Source organism: Porites lutea, chromosome 14 (assembly GCF_958299795.1).
Source record: "Porites lutea chromosome 14, jaPorLute2.1, whole genome shotgun sequence".
NCBI lineage: Eukaryota > Metazoa > Cnidaria > Anthozoa > Scleractinia > Poritidae > Porites > Porites lutea.
In genome coordinates this window covers 13,482,912-13,503,940 of record NC_133214.1, presented here as the reverse complement: position 1 = coordinate 13,503,940, position 21,029 = coordinate 13,482,912, and the positions used below count along the sequence as shown (strand labels likewise).

Genomic DNA, 21,029 nt, shown 5'->3' with positions numbered 1-21,029 from the left:
GCGAGTGCGTTTGCCTCGCGCGCTCGCAAGGATTATGCTCACCCGCGCGACAATCCTGAGGGACTGCTGATATTCTATCACAGTCTTTTGAGGTCTCCTACGAAAGAGTGAATTCATCACTCGAGGAACTCATAAACATTCGAGAAACTCTTTTTATAAGACTAGGACTATTCAGATACTAAAATCTGAAAAGACAAGCCACTCAGCTTTATCACCCACCACTTGCCAGAATGACGCGTTACGCTAAAGTTTTGAAGCTGCATACTCCTTCACCAACGGAAGGACCCTTTCAAATTGAAAATTTGTAAAAATATGAATTAAGCTGCTTTCATACCTCATGAAAGACATGACAGTAAAAACGCAGAAGAATTTAAATCAATTTTATAGACCGGAAGTTTGATACTGTCTAGTTCACATCATGCAATACGATAATAATAAAGAGAGATCTTAAACGTTTTCAAAAAGAAAAGGGGAGAGGGTAAGAAATCCTGATGCCAGGAAGTGACGCCATTTTTCCATTAACGTATTTGAGGTCACGCTAATTCACGAAGTTACAGGATCTCAGGGGGATCCTGATTCCCTGCATTCCCGCTACTTTTTCACGTTAATTCCGGCATCACGCATTTATTTTCACTGCTTTTCCGGATCCCGTTTTTTTTTTTTTTTTTTTTTTGTATAACCTCTTTCTGCAGCTCATGCGTAGGAACCTTTTTTCAGCGTATGATGTTTGAGACACACATGAAGTACATTTAAATGTATCTTTATCTTATATTTTTCAAACCCGAATGTGATCAGCAGTGACGAATGATATGTGAATGTTTCCATGCGATCATAGCGCTTTTGTTCTCAACCAAGCTCTAGAGCAAGTTATCTGGTCTGATTTGTGGTTTATTGCTCCTTTGTGGAAGTGTATTTCACTTAACGTATTTTTAACTTAACGCCCTTTATTATATAGATACTGATGAAATACCAAGATTTTTCCTTTTACAAAAAAAAATATCTTCATCGCGCGCAGTGAAGATACTATCAGTTGTTTATCTTTCACGTGTGAGGATATTGGTGTCGCCATGGCATGATTAGCCAATTACAAGATAGCTTCCCGCTCATTCTTCATTAGAATTTTGACTTTTTGGAACAGAAAATATAAGTTTCCGCTTGGTGATACGAATTTTATCTTCTCGTGCTGAAAGTATCTCTCACTCGTTCGCTTCGCTCACTCTTGAGAGATACTTTCAGCACGAGAAGAAAAAATTCGTATCCCCGCGCGGTCATGTAATATCCTCTATTTGTGTAATAGCTCTAAACATATTTTTTTCGAGCACTGTGCTTTAACGGGCCTTAATGGTAATTTTATTATTTAGATGATCAGTTGAATACGCTGTCTAATACTAAAAGCAATAGGGCGGCCACTGTGACGTCATATATAACATCATCATATCTTGACCACAACAATATCTCAGATACCTAGTAGTTCAAATATACTTTCAAACAATAAATCGTGTGTTTTCATTCGTTTCAGCGGGAAGCATTTTACGTCACAGTAGTCAAAACCGTAAAACAAACGAATTACCAGTATGTTCACCAATATTATATATTCACTTGTGCCCCACTTTTACATCATCTGAGCTGACCGTGTAATAATATTACACTGTCAGGTTAGATGATGTAAAAGTACTCAAATCGCGCTGGAACTTCGTAAAAACAAAGACAACGACTCCAGGTAACAATATTTACACTTTATTGACAACTTTTATCGCTTTTAGTTCATTTATTTCATCTGAGTTTCAAACTCTTTATTTCCCATACAAACTCTCATATTACGCTTGGGCCACCTGTGGTTCTCTTACAAAGGAAAACGTATCGCTGCAGTCATCATTTCTGTATATTGATAACTGCAATAACAGTAAAGTATACTCGCTGATGTGTCACCTGACCGAAAATAGCAATGCTGAGAAATGCAATATATGAGTAGCCTTGTTGCTCTTAGCGTTTGACTCAGAGACGATAATACTTATGTCGAAGTCTCAGTTTATGATCAAAACCTACAATAGAAATTAACACTGGTTAAATTACGCTTACCACATTTCGTACGCTTGCTACACTTGCGTGCTGTATTTGCTACCAGCTTGCTACGTGCTACACTTTATATATATATATATATATATATATATATATATTTTGTTGTTGTTGTTGTTGTTGTTGTTTTTTTTTGTTTTTTTTTTAGTTTATACTCCAACCAACAGGAGGTTGTTAGGCTCATAGCATCAAATGCAAATGCGGGACGAGTTGACAACCATAAAACTTACCTTAAAAACATAATAATGAAGTAAATAAATAAATGAAAGGATTTTATGACCTTATTTATACAAAAAGAATTTGTAAAATACTAGATTATACTATTTGCATGATATACAGCTGCAGCTTATAAATTTTTTTACTCTCAGTAGAACATAAAAAATAATCGGCCTTGTCACGGTTTTCGACGCCATCTTGACGAGTAGGCAAACGTGTGGGAAATTACAGTGTTTGTATGAGAATCTAATGTCGAATAATTTCCGTAAAACTTCTGTTTTAAAAAAATATATGAATTGTAAACATAAGCTACAAAGCAAAGGATTTTACAAAAAATTTTTTCGGGCGTACCTGTGCTTAAACTTATCCAGAAGCTTGCTTTAGATTTTCCATATATTTGCCTGTAATTTTTCCCGGTACTTTCTTACAGACAAGTGTATGGAATACAATGAAAAAAGTGGTTCTAGGTCTTCTGGCGCATGTAACGCCCTAAATTTTTTTTAGTAGAATCCTTAGGAGCGAAGCTTTAGTTTACAATACATATCTTTTTCAGAACAGCCGACCTACGGAAATTATTCGACATTAGATTCTCTTACAAACACTGTAATTTCTCACGCGTTTGCCTACTCGTTAAGATGGCGTCGAAAACCGTGACAAGGTCTATTACAGGTATCGAAAGTCATGTTTCGAATTTGACACACACAAATCCTAATGGTAGGAGCATTGCTTAAATCATCGTGCAAGGATTTCGAGATGTTTGGCCCATAACACCTAAAAGTGTTTAGTCCATACTTACAAGTATTTACCTTTTGTAGAGACAGCTTCATCTACTCGCGTAGATTTTGCGTATTTCCGAGCTCGGGGACATAGCCCCTCACCCCTGCGTCATTTTTGTTTTTGTACAATCGTTCTTGACCTATCCCTAGCTGATAACATTTTTGTCCTCGAAATCTGTGTCGCAAAGGAGTACGAGTGAACCTTGATTCAACCAGGAATCAGGTAGACGAAGAACCAATATGTGGATGTGCTACCTGCAAATCGTTATTTATTTATTTTATTTATTTTATTTTTAACTGCATGGGACGAAAGGGTAAATAGCTGTTTAGGAAGATTTTTAAAAAGAAGTCAGGAATCGGATACGAGGTAGGTCCAAGGTGCTCAATTATGCTGGTAAAAAAAATGAAGGTGATTTAGTTATTGCTACGGAATTTATCAACCTGAGAGTGGAGCAGTCTTCAATCGTCTCCGGCCTTCCAACAGTTAAAAGTAATTAATTAAACTGGAAAAACAAAAATCTTAATATCTCTTCAAAAATGCTTTAAAACAGCCCAAGAAACTCACAAATTGCCACATATACAATAAAAGAGTAAGACATTTCATTTTTATTTAAATGAGATTTATTTCTAAAAGAAATAAATGGTTTTATGCTTAATGTGACTGATCATTATTGTATTTCTCCAGCTACCAGCAAAGGAGGGTTTCCTGTCATCCGGGTGATTTGTCACGAAAGTGTCATTTATGTCACGGGTCATGTAGGTCACAGAAGCGAGGCACAAGGCCTCCTTCCTCGCATTACAAGACAGTCAGAAACATTTTTGATGGCGACCGGATTTAGATGCAGGATGCTTGCGATTTATCAGTCTCTTTCGCCCTTCTTGGGTCTTACCTACCGAGCATCACCTCTTCTTTGAGATAAGTACTAGATTATTGCCCGATGGCTCACCGCTTACTCTCGGTGCTGTATTGATGTCCACAGTCATGTTCGTGCACATGATCGTCTTGTTGATTGCGGGAATTCATACACGTTGCGGTCGTTTATGCTAATGAAATGCCATTGCTTATTGGTAACATCGAATTTTACATCCGATCGACCATTAATTTTTTATGTTTTCAGTTACACTGGCGTGTATGCTAGTCCGTTCGGTGTGCGTAGCACAGTTTCGTTGTCCCTCAGACCGGTTGTGCCTCGTGTTCTTCAGCTACTTGTATCGCTGGTGCCAACTGGCGCTATATTTGAAATCAGTAACACTCGCCCGATCTTCAGTTGCCTGGAGCTGGGTCTCTTTGTTTATGATCTTGTTTTGTGATTTGGAAAGACACTTTATTTATTTATAATTATTTTGAGTTTACCTTTATACAATTTGAGCATTTTTGACCTTTGGACGCAGCTTATATGTATAATTAATATTACAGTATTATAAAAATACAAAAAAAAAAACAACAACAGCAACAGCAACAACAAAACAAAGCCAAATAAAACGATGCGTTATTAAACCCTACAGGCTAACACTTGCAACCATTCTAACAAAGTTACCTCAGAGGTACAGTGTACTGTATCAGCATATCAGGTTTATCGTTTGCTGTTCATATGTCAGTTTTGTCTGCATATTGTGTTTTTATCCTGTTGCATTGTGTATCGTTGTGTTCTGTTGTTTTCCTTTAGTCGCTGTCGGCGACATTCTGTCTGCCAGTGCTTACTTCTGGGCCGTTTTTTCAGTGTGAGGCTTTGTTCCTCCACTGGTATTTGAGGCGTTGACCTCATTTTGTTGAGGTTTTGTCCTCATGTTGTATCAAGGCTTTGTCCTTGTTTTTTATATTGAGGCTTCGTCCTCATATTTTATTTTGAGGCTTTGGCCTCGTATTACATTATTTATTATTTTGGCATTTATAGGGGAGTTTTTTGCGTCGACTTAATGTCTGACAGACTTTCCCTGCCACATTTTTATTGTGTTATATAGTGGATTCGTCCATTATTTTTATTTATTACATTGAGGCTTTGTCCTCATATTCTATTTTGAGGCTTTGGCCTCATATTATATTGAGGCTTTGTCCTCATATTTTTTTTTGAGGCTTCGTCCTCGTATTATATTGAGGCTTTGTCCTCATATTTTATTTTGAGGCTTTGTCCTCATATTTTATATTGAGGTTTCGTCCTCATTATTTTATGTTGAGGCTAGGTTCCTCAGTTTGAGGCTTTGGTCCTCATTGTTCTAGGCCCCTGTTCCTTTGTTTGTACTGCTTATTTGATTTGTTTGCAGTGATATGTGTGTGGTTCTGTTGTTGTATTTTTGTCTAGGGTAACCAGATGCCAATATTATTTGGTTTGAATTTCTATTCACATTTTTTGCCTTTTTTGTCTATTTTTTAGTCTTTATTCATGCAATCCGTTATTTTGGTTTACATGCAGCTACATTAACTTTAATCTCCGGTTTTGTTGGCTCCCCTGTTTTGATATGTGTGGACATTACAGTCCTGCATTTATTGTGATGAGACACTGTTATACGTTGCTTTATGCTTTACTCTCCACGTCACATCAGTGCTTTTAGCTTTGTTGTTTCTGAGGAATTTACGGTTTATTTGTTTTGTTTGGGAGATCCTGATTGATTTATTAATTGGTTACACATTGTTCTTTAATGGTAGCACATTGTGGCTTTTTTAAAGAAGTTGTTTTTATAGTTTTTTCATTTTACTGCAGGTGCTAAGGTATACACATGCAGCTCCCTTTCATGAACGCCTTTTGAATGAAGCCAGTCTTGAGCAGAGTACCAACCAGCTTTATCCAACCATCTTCAGCTTTCCCTTGGCATCTCTCTTAAGAAAGTCAATAGCTCTGCATTCTCTTTGGTTCCTCAATTCAGTTCAACATAGTATGCAAGAAATGTTCCAAAGAGTTGTACACATTCTGCTGATCAGTTTTCCAGGAGTTGCATCTCTAGTGTCGGGCTACTCAAGAGCAGCTGCTGCGTCCCTTGGCACGTGGCACCTACGTGTACATCTACTTGGGCAGAACTTTCCTCAGGCAACTTTGGCTTGCTGGGCATTGTGATTGGGTATACATGTAGCTCAAGTGTATAGGACATGTATGTCATTTGATACTTATGTGCAGGACATATGGGCAGTGACATTGTAATATGTAGAATTCTCACCACATGAGTCAGGGTCATTCGGCCATCTTACAGTATATTGATTTTTTCACTTTTAAATTCACCTGTTAGTTTCCTAGGTGATTTCTGCTTACAGTATAGTTTCAAGGTGACTGTGTGAGCAGGGGCCATACAGCCATCTCACAGATTTTCATTTGAATCAGTTACATCAGTGAGTTACGTCAGACTTTTTATTAGTATCATTCAGGGTGACTGTGTGAGCAGGGGCCATACAGCCATCTCACAGATTTTCATTTGAATCAGTTACATCAGTGAGTTACGTCAGACTTTTTATTAGTATCATTCAGGGTGACTGTGTGAGCAGGGGCCATACAGCCATCGCACAGATTTATTGTAATCAGCTACATCAGTTAGCTATTTCAGACTTTTGATAAGTATAATTTTGCATGACTGTGTGAGCAGGGGCCATACAGCCATATCACAGATTTCCAAATTTAATCCGTCCATTATGTCACTGAGCTATGACAATTTAGAGTAAATTGTTATTATTTAAATTCATGTTTACTCTGTGAGCAGGGGCCATACAGCCATCTTACCGATTTCATTTTAATCAGTTACATTAACAAGCTATTTCAGCTTTTTGATAAGGGAGCAGGGGCTATACAGCCAGATCACAGTTTTTTAAATTAAATCATTTCATTATGTCACTGAGCTATGACCATTCAGCCTAAATTGTTATCATTTAAATTCCTGGTGACTGTGTTAGCAGGGGCCATACAGCCATCTTACTGATTAATTTTCACTTCTAATCATTTCAACCTGGTTTAACTTTACAGCTTTTAAACACGTTTGAGCTTCGTATCGATGTGGCATTAGTGAGGTCGATATTATAAGTTGACTGTGTGAGCTGACAGGCTATGCAGCCATTTCCTTTATTCTAGCTACAGTAGCCCATTTCTGTTGGTTACATCAATCCACTTCTGTATCCAAGACTTAGGAAAACGTTACTTAAAACTCATTTGCTTATATAGGCCATTTTATTCCCATCTAGTGTCCAGTGCTTAGTGAATAAGTGCAATTTATGATGGCTGTGTGAACACGGGCCATACAGTTATCTCATTCATTTTCACTTTTAAACTGTTAGTTAACTTAAGTGATTCACACTTTTTAATCTGTATAAGATTCAATGACAGTGTGAGCAAGGGCCATTCAAACTTGTACATTTCTGTTGGTTACACTGATCCATTTCAGTAAGCAGGGCTTGGTAAACAGCCTTACCATTCTATTTCTATATGTTTACGTGCATAACCTCCACTGAACTAAACTGGTGGAACTAAGCTGTGAGTGACAGTGACAAAGAATGTATACAATGTCCTATTGCTATGGACACACATGAGCCGTTATGGCGCTAGTTGACGCTATTGTTGTAAGGTGTACACGGTTGGATGATTATAATACATGTATATTCATCTCAGCTCTCGCACATTGACCTTTTTATTTTTAATGTGGTATCTTTCTTACCTTTAACCCCCAGAGGTTTTGTGTGACTGCATTGGTTGGGGGATACGTTCCCAATTTTTCCCATGTGGTTTTTCGGGTTTTCGTATCAGGCGGCGCACACCTTTTTCCATTGTACATTTTGATTTGTAGGTACCAGTAGTTTCTGTTGGCGGTCGTCTTGCTTTGGCCTCGGGTGGGGCGGCCCTTTCACTCGTTCCTTGCTCTGGGCTGTGGCGGGTGTGCCCTCACCTTTGCTGGTATAATGTTCTTATGTATCTGGTTTTCCCAGCTTTATATGCTTTAATTTAATAAACGGCCACTCCCGTGGCCAAAATATCCCATAATGGGTTTGTGATTATTTGTGTCCCAGCAAACAGAGCTCACCCAAAGCGAGACTCCGCCAACATCAATAACTTTCGTAATATGTAAAGGAACATGAAGCATAAATGAGATTTATTTCTAAAAGAAATAAATGGTTTTATGCTTAATGTGACTGATCATTATTGTATTTCTCCAGCTACCAGCAAAGGAGGGTTTCCTGTCATCCGGGTGATTTGTCACGAAAGTGTCATTTATGTCACGGGTCATGTAGGTCACAGAAGCGAGGCACAAGGCCTCCTTCCTCGCATTACAAGACAGTCAGAAACATTTTTCCCTCCCTTCCCTCCCGTTAGCTTTATTTTACCCTAGGGAGTGGCGGGTGTGCCCTCACCTTTGCTGGTATAATGTTCTTATGTATCTGGTTTTCCCAGCTTTATATGCTTTAATTTAATAAACGGCCACTCCCGTGGCCAAAATATCCCATAATGGGTTTGTGATTATTTGTGTCCCAGCAAACAGAGCTCACCCAAAGCGAGACTCCGCCAACATCAATAACTTTCGTAATATGTAAAGGAACATGAAGCATAAAATTCTTTATTATTTGTAGCAATATAGCAATGTTTGTAAAATGTTCCGTACAAAGTTTGCAGGTGACGTTGTTGAGGCCTCAAATGTAATAAATGACCCTAAATGTAATAAAGGTCCTAAGTGTAATAACTTTTGGCCCTAAATGTAATAAAGGTCCTAAGTGTAATAACTTTTGGCCCTAAATGTAATAAAGGTCCTAAGTGTAATTCTTTTAGCTCTTTATATGCTTAGGGCCATAAGAAGACTTCGTAGTGTTGGATTTTAGCCTTATTACAGGTTAACTGAGCGCCAGAATGTGTCTAGGGAAGTATCAAACACTAAATACCCCAGGCAGATCCCCTATATAGCCATTTGAGTAACAACTTATTATTATTATTATTATTATTATTATTATTGATATTATCATTATCATCGTTATTTTTATTGTTATTATTAACTGAAAAGAATGTCTAATCGAAATGAATTGTAAATAATCCTTTGACCGAATAGTGATTAATTGTAAATAGGTTTTAATAGTTAGAATTGTTATCAATAATACTTCTTTAACGACAACTTGAGAACAGAGGTCAATGATATGAAGTAATTTTTTTAAGAACTCTTTAATATCAAAAAAGTACTGACGTATCTTAAAATTTATGCAACAAAGCAAAGAAACCGTAACTTCATCCATTGGATTGAACTGAAAAATCTGCTTCATATAGGCAAAGCCCAAAAATGTCAAAATTGCAGCCTGCAGTGCCACCATGATTTCTAATCCGAATCAATAACACAACATCAGCTAAACTGTTTTTACTTTGTCTGTTAACAAATGGGTGCAAGTAAGTGTACTTTAATTGCTTCCTCGTCCTTTCCACCATACATTGGTAACATAAAACCAAGTTCCAACCCCAGCAAACAACAGCTCAACCCACGCATTTATCCATCTGGGGTTTGCTATTATCTCCTTAAGAGCCAGTACAAGTCCACTGTATGAGCCAAAATCTTTGCACAACGTGCGTAAGCTGAAACAGCCATTTCGCGCAGTGTCGCGATGGTTGTAACTTATTCGTGGGAGCCGACAAATGTAACGCATTGTGAGTTCTTTAAAGGGTTCACCAAGCTGGCAAAGGGAATTATAGGTGATAATAATACTTATGTCAGTTCCAGTTAACGCGAAGTCTATTATTTTGTCGAGTATTTCATTTGGAAGTTGACTGGTTTGACCACCATTATCATCACCACCACCATTATCATCATAATCACAATCATCATTTTCTTCTTCTTCCTCTTCTTCCTCCTCCTCCTCTTCTTCGTCTTCGTCCTCCTCCTCTTCTTCCTCTTCTTCTTCTTCTTCCTCCTCCTCCTCTTTTTTTTCTTCTTCTTCTTCTGTTTCTCTCTGATCATCACCAACGTTGTTATTTTGTTCGTATTCCATAAGACCATCATCATCTTCTCCTTCTTTCCGATCTCCATCATTAGTATGACACTTGGTATGATTTTTCTGATTAGCAACGCTCTCAAAGGGGACGTCAACGACAATATTTTCTTCTTGGGTCAGACCGTTAAGTGCGATATAGTGTTCACCGTGGTTTTCGCAAAATGTCCAATGAAAAGTGTTGTTGCTGGAACATTTAGGCTAGGATGAAACACATGGCTAGCACCAGCACCAAGCGATGATATTATGTGAATGTTAACGTTATAAAGGTTAGCTGCAGCGTATAACGTCAGTTGATCGCCGTAGGTGTGGTCTTGTGCCATGTGGGTAAGGTACTGTGGCCATGAATCAAAGTATGGAACCCATTCGTACAACGGAAAACCATCTTCATCCAGTGGATTTGTTTCCAGATATTTAACAATTTCCTCCCTCATGGTTTCTGGCGACCTTAAGATTCCGAGTGAACTAAGATGATATGCCAAAGCGGCAAACTGGCAGTTTCCGTTCCCTGGGGGATTGTATACTAATTTATGTCCTTGATCTTCTATTATCTTAAGGTAGTCGTCACTTCCCATTGGAACAAGAAATTTTTCCCTGTGTAATTTACTTTTTTCTTTTTCAATTCTTGCCGCTTTTTGCTTTAGGTTTTCTTCTCTCAGAGTCAGGCTTGTGATGTCCACAACACTGAACCACCGTCGTTCACGCCTTCCAGATGACGGCGACTTAAACGAGACTTTGTATGACTGCTTTTTTAGATTTCTTTTTTCTACTACAGCTTCTATTACTTGTTGTTTTCTTGAAGTTTTGCCCTTTTTACTGAGTCGGACGTGAACTTTCTCACCTATTCTGTATCTTGAGGGAGGATTCGATTTTAAGTGCGTCTTAACCATTCTTAGATGGCAACGTTCAGTCGCGGCATGAGCCGCTTTTCGGACATCTTGAGCTCTTCGGCAACGACGTTCTCTATCCTTGCAGGTTGGATTGCATCTGCCAGCATTTGTTACCAACTCTTCACTTACTAAATCTTCACTTTCCATAGCTCGGTTAGTATGGGAACTACGTTTGCGTGCAAAATATACTTCAAACGGAGATTTGTACTTTAAAACTTCTTTGGGTTCCTCGTTTAAAATTTTCTGGTACTCAGGTAGTGCTTTCGCCCAATTTAGACCTTTTTTCCCCATTTTTAAAAAATCATATTCCATCTTGGAACGTAGAGCGCGATGACTTCTTTATATTTTTCCTTGCGACTGGGGATGGTATGGGCGGCTGTGTACCATTTTTACTTTTAATTTACGACAAAGTCCTTTAACAGCTCCTTTGAATTCAGAGCCTTGGTCACTTTGAAGTACAATAGGGGGACCATTTTCCATGTATATAGTCTTTAACTCAGCCGCAACCGCTTTCCTAGTTTTACTTGCAAGAGGTCTAAGCCAAATGAACCGACTAAAAACATCCATAACGGACAGAACATATCGATAAACAATTCCTTTAAATTCAACGCTTCCACGCTTTCCAAGATCCATTAGATCCACTTGATGTCTGACTTGCACATCTCGCGCTCGGATCGGCTTAAGGATTGCTTTGTTTAGAAATCTGGCATTTCTGCGGTAATGCAGTTTGTCCTTGTTCAAAATGTCCTGTACACGGTTTTTACTAAGACCGAAGAAATTTTCTTTCAAGGAGCAGACAATCTTTCTAGCTCCAGATCCCTTTGTGCGATGGAACTCGTCTGCAACAACGCGATTAACTTCCGAGCTCCTTAATACTCGAAGATTTTTGTAGAAAAGAACCTCTTTGCTGTTTTCTTCTCGGATACTCAGTTGGCCTCTAGATCTCCAAAGGCGTATAGCAGCAGACTTTTGAGCTCTGTTCCTCTCTTTTACTGGTGGAAGTGAGTCACCTTTGACAAGTAAGAGCAAGGCATCATAAATATTATCTGAAATTGCCAGGGCTTTCTATTTCCTCGTCCTTCCACTTTTTTTGCAGCCAATACAAAACTGACTAAAACGAAGAAACTAACAAGACTTAAAACAAGGAGCAATGATCTCTTCATTTTGAAGCAAACTCAATCAAGAAAGCATTCAACACGTAACACGACCATCGGATAAAAGTTTCTAGATTCTGGCATGTCTAGACTTAATTTGTCTAGACACTTGTTACGTCACAGGTGGAGGGAACAAATCAAAACTGCGTTGCTAAGCAAACTTAATTGCAAAGTTCCTTCCAGAGGGGAGAAACTCGCGTGTTGTTGACGTTTTGATTTTTCCCTTAATGTTAGGTCTAAAGAAAACAAAGATTTTGGGTCTTCAAAGTAGAGTTCCTTATACACTCGCTAGAAAAACAGGAAAGCCAGCTGTTATTTGGAAATGTGATTTCATTCATGTGGTGAAATCCTGGAAAAAAAAGTTAGCATAAAAATTCACTTCGGCTGTGTTTTCACTAGAACAATTTTAACTAGATAAAGCCGGAAAAGTCCGGAAATACTGTGAAAACACCTCGTCTTGGTTTAAGCTACTTAAAAATGCGAGCTGTTTTCACAAGCAAAAACAAGGGATTTTCTCGCCTTTACTAGCGGAAATTCACGCAGAGTTATACTACCTCGCGAGATGGTATAACTTGTCCTGATAAACGCAATAACCAATCGGGTCGCGCGTAGTGACAGACGCCTGCCAAATAATCTGGTAATATTATTTTCCAGACTATTGCCTCTTGGTTGAACTTGAGAAATTCAACATGGCAGACAATTCTAACGGTCATTTCTTTCGATTTACAATCCCACCGACCCCACTGGATTCTCTATTTCTTCGGCCAGGTCCTTAAACCAGAATTGTGGTCTTGGATAAACCCACATAGTCTTGCGCTTATCCCAGTTATGGCACTGAATGTTGTTTCGTTGTTGGATTGACAGAATTAAAAGATTTCGTCGCATCTTCCTAATTTGTAAGGACATAAGCCTCATTTGCTGAAAAAAACTCCTTCTCCTTCGCAAAAATACAGCGAAAATAATCACAAGAGAAGTCATTACATTCAAGCACTTCGTCCCCTTTCATTTTTTATTATGGCGCGCTTTTGCAATTTGAATCCTCTGAGAGTTAGTGGCTTAGATTGCCGGTTAAATTTCACAGTGAAAACAGTTGTCACGTTTAACTAATAAAAGTCGGTTTGTAAACAAATCTTAGAAAGAATGTTCAGCTAGTTAATCGCCCTAGTGAAAACACAGCCTTCAAGAAGTACTCCTGGTAGAAATTAAAATCAAAGTCAGGAAGTCAGAAAAACTATCAAGATAAACTGCCCTTAATAATCTTGCTGTTTATATATAACTTCGTGTTCACAGTAGATTCGATCATTCTGTATGACCCGACCGACATACTCTTTTGGAAAATGATAAAAAAAAACAAAAATTAATGAACCATTTCTCTCTTTGGCGCAACATTAAAAAAACCCCATAGGCAAAAGTAGTTAATTTACTACGATTGTTTCTAATGAACATTAATACTTCCTTCAATTACTAAATTACTACTGTATTTTGAAAACTTTTGCGTAGATTCCATTTGTTTATAACTCGCGTTTCACGATGTAGGGATGTCACGGTAGTAAGAAACACGATCGAGACGTAGTTGATTAACAAGTGTTTCTCCTACTTCTTGAGCGCTCTAGCCGCTTTCTAAGACAATGAATATCTATGAAGACTACAATAGGGCGAAGAAAGTGAATCACCAGCTGGCTATAACATTAATATCGCATCAGACCGTCGCATGTTTCAGTCAGCGACTTTATCAAGTTTGTAGCTGTTATACTACATACATGTATGCTGTTAAGAATTTCATTACATTCAGGGCTAAAACCTATTACACATATAATTAGACCCTTTATTACATTTAGGGCCAAAAGTTATTACACTTAGGACCTTTATTACATTTAGGGCCAAAAGTTATTACACTTAGGACCTTTATTACATTTAGGGTCATTTATTACATTTGAGGCCTCAACAACGTCACGGCGGCCATGTTGGTGGTTAAGAAAAACAGCATTTTTCTTCTCTGAAAACTAAACTCTATTTTCATGTTAATTCTTCGTGAAATATTTCTATTGTATTGACCCCCAACATGACCGCCATGTCACGTGGTTGTAAACCAAAACAGGTCATTTACGAAGATATTAAATATACGAGGGCCAAATAACGATCCTCGTCATGACTATAGCTAGTCAGTATTTTTGAGCTTCACACATTGCGTTCTTGCTATAATTGTTACATACGCTTGATACGCTTGCTACAATTACTACACTTACTACGCATGCTACACTGCTACACTTGCTACACTCTGGCTACGCTTGGTACACTTGGTACGCTTACCACACTTGCTACCCTTGCTACACTTGCTATACTTGCTACGCTTGCTACACTTGCTACCCTTGCTAAGCCCGCTAAACTTGCTACCTTTGTAACGCTTGCTACTCTTGCTACGCTTGCTACCCTTTCTACGCTTGCTACTCTTGCCACACTTGCCACGCTTGCTACTCTTGCTACACTTGCTACGCTTGCCACACTTGCAACGCTTGCAACACTTGCTACTACCCAAAAAAAGGCCCGTTAGCTCTGGGTTAAGGCACGTGATCTTGGCAAAGTGGGCAGTGCACATGTATTCTACAACACTTCCACTGATCCACCCTTGCTACGCTTGCTACACTTGCCACACCTGCTACGCTTTCTACGGTTGCTACCCTTGCTACGCTTGCTACGCTACCTTGGCTCTCCTTCCTACGTTTGCAAGTTTACTTGCGACACTTGCCAACGGCGCTTGCTACACTTGCCACGCTTGCCACACTCTCTACGCTTGATACACTTGCTACGCTTGCTAACCCTTGCTACACTTGCTACGCTTGCTAAATTGCTACGCTTGCTACACTTGCTACGCTTTCTGCGCTTGCTACCCTTGCTACGCTACGTTTGCTCTCCTTACTACCCTTCCTACGTTTGCAAGTTTACTTGCGACAGTTGCCAACCGCGCTTGCTGCACTTGTTACTCTTACTACGCTTTCCACGCTTGCTACACTTATTACGTTTGCTACGCTTGCTGTACTTGTTGCCCTAGCTTGCTACATTTGCCTGCTACACTTTTTGCCCTTGCCGTGCTAGCTACGCTTGCAACGCTTTTTGAAGTTGCTACGCTGCATTCAACAGGTGGTATCAATAGATAACCCTATCACAAACTTTCTGCATTGTCTCTATTTATTTCTATATTTTATCTAAGCTGACGATTCAATTTTCAGTTGTGTAAAAAACTTATTAACCAATATTTTGATCAGCCAATCAGAGCAACGCTTCACTAAGTACGACCAGAAACCCATAAGGGGTTGAAACGTGTAACTCGCGTTCAATGCTCGTGAATATTCGTTTTGACCATATTTGGAAACCTTAGTGACGGATACCCATTTTCAACAAAATGGCTACTGCGCGATCACCATGCAGATGTTTTAAGACAAGAGTTCTGCATTTCAAGGTTAAAAATACACCGTTAAAAGACAAAAAATGGAAAGAGAACGTTCAAAAGAATGCTCAGCTTTCTTTTTGTGGAGAAAGGGAAGCTTTTCATCAAGAAATCGTCCTTCGAGGAATTCAACCTTGTTTTCTTTACGGCGGAGCCCATGGTCTGCTTTGAAATGCAACCAAGTCAGCGAAGTTTTTGCTGAATTTTCAGGTACATTTTGCACTCTATGGCCAAGACAATTACGTTTTTGAAAGGGAATTTATGTATTTTTAAATGTTTCATAGACGTTTTATAAATTTTTCTCTTCGGCGCTAAAGAAAAATTATAAAATGTGCCCCGATTAATTGAGATGGATTTTGAGTTGAATTTTGCCATGTGCTTAGCCGATTTCACTTGCGTGAACGGATCCACGATCCAGATAGTGTTTTCCGAATTGCTTTAAAGGATTAACTTTTTGGACTTTGAATAAAAATTTTCAAGAAACGGCTTCTCTGTCTATTGTTTTGAGTTTGTTCATTCATAAAATTAGCTCAAACACGATCGTGACTACAACATCTAAGTGTAATTTAAGCTTTTAAAATGCTTCTCACATTCATTACAAGCATCACTTTTTGCGAAGATGTCAGGTTCAGGTTTTGGACACTTTTCGATAAGCAGCTAATGAATTTTATTCGAAAATATTTTTCACTGTTTATTCTTGACTTTTAACATAAGAATTTTAAAAGCCTATTTGCAGTATAAGTTTACTGTGCAGAGGGTCAACGAGGCATCGTATTTTGAAGTGACAACTTCAAGAAGTTGCGAGGCCGTCAATAGGTTTCATAATGTTACGTTTGGCCCGGGTGGTAAGGCAATAATATCCTGCTCAGTGTTTCAGTAATATTCCTGGTTTTAACCTTTGAAAGCTTTCTCGGCTTTCGGGAGTTTTTCTCCCGTTTGTCGGCCATTTTTTTAAGCGGGCGCGGGAATCTGAAGGAAAATTACGTCACGTTGTTTACGAAGTTTGATTGGTCAGTTCTCTCTTCTTCTCGTTCCAAATATGGTACTTTCTAAAATGAATAATCACGAGCATCGGACAAAGCAAACATATGAGAGTTACACGTTTCAACCCCTTATGAGTTTCTGGTACGACATTACCCCTGTAATCAGCGGTTTGCATTTTTCAATGATTACAGAAGCCGAGTATACGGTTCCTGATGATATTATAATACAGTGTCAGTGTGCATGTAGTTATCGAATCATGAAGTCACGCGATTTCCCTATTCTGACCACTAATCAACCCTTTGATATAAAAAATTGTTACTACAACCTAAAATGATACTTGCATTAATTTCTAGTTAGGAGCCTATTAACCCAAGTGTACCATCTATTTCTGTTGAAATTGTACAGAAATGATATGAAGGGAAACAAAAATTACGTCGAGTCAGCGGAAGGTTCGAGTTATCAGGAGTCAACTGTAATTCTCTTTCTTAGACTACCAGGACTTTTCAGATACTGAAATCTGAGAAGACAAGTCACTTTTAGTTTTATCGCTGCCGTGCTAATCAAAAGCTTGGAAGCGTAATCTTTCACCAAACGAAGGCTTTTTCGAATTGAGGGCCGAGTTTAGCTTCTTTTATACCTACTGAAAGTAAAAACGCAGAGGAATGTAAATCATTTTTGATATCGTCTCGATCACACCCAGCTAGCCGCACATCCACGATAAAAAATAGAGATCTTAAAAGGTTTTCAAAAGGAAAGGGGAGATGATAAGAAATTCTGATACCAGGAAGGGATGCCACTTTTCCTTAAAGCGTATAGAACGCCACGCCAATGGACGAAGTTAGTAATGGTTAATTCTTTATAACTTTACATAGATCACGGTAAGTCAACCTGCAGGTAAGTATTTATGTTTTGGATGGACAAATGCATCTCGTTACCGGGGGTGTACTCCCTTAAGAAAGCAAAAAATTTCGCGTGAGTCTGTCAGCCTACGCGATTGCTTTGATTTGCTTGATACATTTTGTTTGTACTCCAATTATACAAAAGGAATAGGGAGCCTAAGCAACAAAGATGGCGACAGCTACGAAAACGTCACTACAAAAGTGAATTCGCGCTACCTCAAACTTTATCAAGCTTATTCCATCTCGTTATTGGCAAATGACAGTAGTAGGGGAGGCACCGGTTACTCCGGTTCTTTGCGGATTTAATTAACTTTTTGTGCGGTATAAATTAACGCCGATGACGTCATGCATCTCATTAAGATAGGATGATGTCATAGTTAATTTTTAGCTGGTTAGGAGCAAGTGACGTCAGAATCTCCTAGAGTTAACGTCATCAAAAAAATTTTGAGATCATAATCTATAAATAGAAAAGTGATATCATCTCCCTACTTAGTCATGACGATGTCATATTTATCCAGGTAAGATGATTTTTACAATCTAAGGAGTTGACGTCATCAAAAAACGATGAGATCATCATCAAAATAACCATTTAATATGGTACCTGGTGAGATGACGTCATCAGCTCAAATTAGAAAGGTTTTTTTGACATGATCAGCTATTTTCTATAGTCTATGACATCATTGTTTATTTTTATCGGTCCTTCAATTTATATAATGTGAAAAAAAGGTTACGAAAGGATCATTCTTGAAGACATTAAGTTTCTGAAGTACAAGTTGAAATCATGGTTGGATCAGACCAGATCATAATTGATGAAGTTGAAATGGGAGTACACATCATACGGAATAAAATAGGAGAGATTTTTCAAGATGTATTTGTTAGAGAAGTGAATCGTCTGATCTATGTAGCAGTGAATGAACACCGCGATGGTTGTAAAATGGATGATTTATCTCAACTGCATCACACTTACTTGACCATGGATGCTCAGGAGGCGTGGGCAACATATTTTGAATACGTGAAAGGAAAAGTAGACTTGAAAAAATTATGGAAGCTTGCACAGCAGGAAGTGGAAAATAGACTAAATTTGCAGTTAAAAGAGACTTGGATGAAATATTTAGTTTGCCTTTGTAAGATGGATACTAGCACAGTCTATTTACTCTATGTGGACTTTATAAGAAGGGACGAATGCCCTCAATTTGGGTGTTATGAATACATGTTTGAGAAAGATTGTTCACAATAAATGTATAACAATAAAGTGATTATCTTATGTGTGGTTCTAAAGTAAACCCTAGCTCTTTTGGTTCTTAAATAAACCCCATTCTTGTTCCTAATGAGTGGAAAAATAGGAATAAGAGGTGCGATCGCCTAGCAACACATTTCTTCTTGTTTAGCGCTAAAAATCGGATATATAAACAAAACAAACACACACACACACATACACAGAGTGGAGCTGAAAACTCTCTATTTCAATTTTGACTCACCATTACGAAAGCGTTTCTCCGTTCTATCTCGAGGAAACGACTAACTATTGAAATCTCAGCGCTTGATGCGCGTATGGTCTTGTCAATTCAAGCGCCGTTAGTGTTAGTCAGTTAATTATGCGGGTTAACAAGCCCAAAGTTGAATAATAATAATAATAATAATAATAATAATAATAATAATAATAATGATAATAATAATTGTTTATTCAACCTTTTTGCTGCATAAACTGAAGTACAAGGCGGGTCATTAATAACATACAAATACCTCGGAATTATGACACGTAAATATAACTGTTAATATTAAGACATTTCACCTTTCGCTCTTTTAAGCGTGATTCTGGTATTTGATGGTGCAAAAATTTACAAATCTGTTAGTTCTTGAGGAGGCAGGCACAGAAGCAGATTCTCCTGTTCTAAGGGCATACGGTCTTGTGTGCCCAACTCGCACACAAGAATACAAATTAGTTCATCTCTACAGCTAGGCCCAAGGGAGCGCCTTGACTTATTATTGTAGAAACACAAACAATTAATAACTTAACAAGGATCAATTTAAACACGCGACAAATAAATTGACAAGACACGAGATACAGTTTTAAAAACTTTATTGAAAAACAGTCACAAAAAGAGTCAAATACACAGCGATTTGGAAGGAATGGAAATTAATTAATCTTCATCTTCTTCGCCCATGGAGTACTTGTAAGGTTTGAATTTCTTATGCCGACGTTTCTTCAGCTGTTTGGCATGAGCTTTATGATCATCCAAATAATTTACAAATTGAATTCGACGCCTTTTGCGCTTCGGGCCCTGTTGTGATGGGGTGTCTACTGTGGGAAGAGGGTTCAGGAGAGCAGGATTTAAGGGTGGTGGAGGGGTGAGGCTTTCTTTGTCAGGTTTTTGAGAGATAGCGGCTTGTGTTAATTCAGGTGTTTCATTAAAGGGGTTAAGGGGAGTGGAGAATGCTGTCGTTGCTGTCGAAGAATCTTGTGTCCTTGATGTAAAGACTGGAACAGTACTGATTATTTCTTCCGGTCGTGTTATTGTTTTTAATTGTTCTTTAAAAGCCAGGTATTTGTTTTGTAACTGAAAGTATCGCTTAGCTTTTTCATCGTCCCGAAGATCGTTTCGAGAAAGCACGTCATCCATGTTGCCTTGTATTTCTTGCATAGCTGGAAGAAGCGGAACAGGCGAAAGAGAAAGAAAGAATATTTTCTTGAAACCCTGCTTGGTTAAAACCTTCTTCACTGGGCAGGACGTTTGTTCGCAACCGACAATTATCTTGGGTAGTAGTTTTCAGATCAATCAGCAGATAACCAAAAGGTCTTTTTACAGCCTCCTCCTACTGATTTAAAAAGAAATCAGTCTGCCCGGGATACATTTGCTTGACAAGAGTCAAGATTTGCAATTTGTCTCGTGGATTCTTGAATAACACCAGATAATGGCTGTTTAGGCTTACGCTGCGGCTACCTTTCCCCTGGTGAAATAGATTCTGCACGGTATAAATCACGCTCAGATTGCGATGATGAGAACCACGAGTAAAAAGGTTCACAATTCGCTTGCCTTTACTGGCGTCAATCATCTGATCATCAAAGACGATCAGATTCCGTTTGTTCACATCAAAATAGGAATCCTGCTCCAAAACCGTAGGAATTCCCTTGACGAATTCAATGTGTGGCATGGCGACTAGCATTTGTGTATACGCTGGCTGCCATTGTGAAAAACACCAAACGATCCTCTCCGGGGGAGGGTAAATTGTCTCTGAAGCTTGTTGCAATAGAGATCGAACCCAGGCCGTTTTTCCTGAGCCGGTCATTCCGGCAATCATGGAGGTAAAAGGATGTTCGAATCGAAACCGCTGACATTTCTGTGAAAACGGAACTGTTTGAAATGGTGTGAGACCAACATTGTGGTGTTTAGACATCACGTGCCTTTGCATGCTATCCTTTCTACTAAATGATTTTTCGCAAACGGAACAGAACCAACTCATGTCAGCTCCTCAGGAGCAGAATGTAGACTGAGAAAATGCTAGCATAATGCGCATTGATATAGTTTTAAAGGCTACAAAATTCATTAGTTTTCCCTCCACTACTACCACCACCACCACCACCGCCACCACATTTCTATTGTTTTCCCTCCACCACCACCACCACCACATTTCCATTGTTTTTCTCCACGACAGTCGA

At 38.6% G+C, this 21,029-nt stretch overlaps 1 long non-coding RNA gene across 1 annotated transcript; it reads left to right on the top strand.

Annotated features, from left to right (window-relative positions):
* The first annotated feature begins 3,678 nt into the window (after nt 1–3,678).
* On the top strand, nt 3,679–8,483 carry LOC140924210 (uncharacterized). Its single transcript, XR_012164209.1, has 2 exons — nt 3,679–6,152; nt 7,013–8,483. It is a non-coding gene; the product is annotated as an uncharacterized lncRNA (long non-coding RNA).
* Nucleotides 8,484–21,029: the final 12,546 nt, after the last annotated feature.